The sequence below is a fragment of the Penaeus monodon genome, unplaced genomic scaffold, assembly GCF_015228065.2.
Source record: "Penaeus monodon isolate SGIC_2016 unplaced genomic scaffold, NSTDA_Pmon_1 PmonScaffold_156, whole genome shotgun sequence".
Lineage (NCBI taxonomy): Eukaryota > Metazoa > Arthropoda > Malacostraca > Decapoda > Penaeidae > Penaeus > Penaeus monodon.
This window is the reverse complement of record NW_023644819.1, coordinates 91,088-93,587: the sequence shown is the minus strand read 5'-3', so window position 1 is coordinate 93,587 and position 2,500 is coordinate 91,088.

Sequence of the window (2,500 nt, the reverse complement as noted above, 5' to 3'; positions counted from 1 at the left end):
TTTCCTTCCGCCGATGTCCACTCCCGCAGACTGGTGGAATCTTCCTTTATAAAGCTGCTGCCTAATTTCAACTTGAACAGCGGCTTTTCTCCTGCTGACAGTCTCCTTGCTTCCCATATCCTCCGCCTTCTACCGTATGCCGGCCACCCGGCGCATAGTCCGCCCGATCCTCCGACCTGATGTGACCTTCCTCTGCTTCCGTTCGTCTGTCCTCACCCGCCCCGTGTTCCCGCGTTTCCTCTCCTCTCTCTCTTTTATACCCCCTCCTCTCCCTTTCCTCTTCAGACCTGAAGATGGAATCCAGGTGGATTTCGAAACTGTAGTCTCATTTTCAATAAATCTAGTTTTTGTATTGTGGGTTTTTCTTCCATTGTATCAGCACGGAAGAGTGTTTTGCTATTCATATATATATATATATATATATATATATATATATATATATATATATATATATATACTGCGCATGTGTATATGTATATATATGTATTTATTATATCATATATATATATATATATATATATATATATATATATATATATATATATATATATTATGTATATGATATATATAAATATATAATTAATCTTCGGTTTTATGTGGCCTGTGTATTATTGCTGTTGTTGTTATTATTATTATTGTTGTTGTTGTTGTTGTTGTTGTTGTTGTTGTTATTATTATTATCATCATTATCCCTCATCCTCATCCTCATCCTCTTCATCATTATCATTATCATTATTATTATCATCATTATCATTATCATCATCATCTTCATCATCATCATCATCATCATCATCATCATCATCTTCATCATCATCATCATCTTCATCCTCACCTCATCATCTTCATCCTCACCTCATCATCATCCTCACCCTCACCCTCACCCTCACCCTCATCATCATCATCACCATCATCATCTTCTTCATCTTCATCGTCATCATTATTATCATTATCATTATTATTACTATTATCATTGTTTGGCATTATGTTCATATCAAACAAAAACAACATTGTAATGAATTATTGCCAAATTATTCTGGTCAGTAAGCAAGTGAACATTAAATATAGGGGTTCATTATAGCATCATCTTGCATGCCTTTACTTGTATTTGTATTATCTTAGGAAAATGAAGAATTTCTTTAAAACTTTTTTTAGGGCCAGACCCGTGACGTCTTTCCACCTTGTGTTCTATGCAGTAAAAGCACTGGCGGGGAGATCCCTACATAAGACTTCCTTTTATCTTTTATGAGTTTATATTTCCAAGTTTGGTTTCGTTTTCCAACTCCTCCTCCTCTCCCTTAAAAATGCTATTAGCCTCTATGCACTGAGTCCTTTCCGAAATGATAGGTAACGTTTTACAACTGAATCTTTAATCCATCGTGCCCTCGGGATATATTTTCTCATAAACTGGAATGCTATGTCTTCACAATTTTTTTACGTCTTCATTTACATATCACCGCTATAAATCAATATCGTTGACATGGGATATGAAATCCTCAGTGTTTCAGTCTTCTAAAACATATTATGGGAAATATTTGTAAGAAAAATCAACACACTAAGGCTAAGCCATTATACATTTTGAAGACTCAAGGAAATTTATCGAGGAAATTTCTATTTTAAATATGAAAGCTAGAAATTTATAAATCAAGAACTTTCAGCTGTTATTTTTACCCAATTTGATTCACTTTTAGCAATCACGTTATATTAGTTGCATGTAAACCCTTGATTTGCCTTTTTCAAAAACCATCCTTGAGGACTATATTACTCATCATTCTATATTCCTATATTTTTCAGGTCGGAGGAACATGTAACCGTTTGTTGACCTCAACAAAAGTTGACTGGAAACATAGTTACTGATTGTAAAAGGGGTATATATAGTTTAGACTAGCCTATTTTATACCCAGAGGTATAAAGTAGGCTAGGCCAGATTATACCCCGGGATTTATTTTGGGCTAGCTTAAACTATATGTATTTCTGGAAGGGGGTTAATCTGGGGTGCTACGCCGGGGGTGTGCCCGTCCGTATACACCAAGAGATTAGATACCCCTGAATCATCTTATGGCGATGTATTGGGATGGGTGGGATGCATTTGTGTATACGCATACATCCCAGGATGCCCCCCCCCCCCAGCTTATACTGTTCACCTACAGATGCTTCGTGAGTTGGGTTCAGACACTAGCAGGAGATAAGGGAGGGGGAAAAGGAGATAAAAGATACACAATGGTACAAGATGTGGATGTGGATGTGTGTTGTGTGCATGGGCATGATCTTGCGTGAAGAGAGAAAGCGTCACCCAATGACGAGTGACGTACTTTAATCAAACAAACTCATTTGATTAACTGGTAATTGTGTGCCCTTTAACTGCTAGTTTAGACAGATAAACAAAACTAGCATCGACGTCACCTTTCGTAATTTACGGTCAACCTGGCTCGGCGAATATCCTAAAATCGTCAAGTAATACAATATCACATTGTTAAGACTGCTTTGCTCCCTCCTTCCCTCC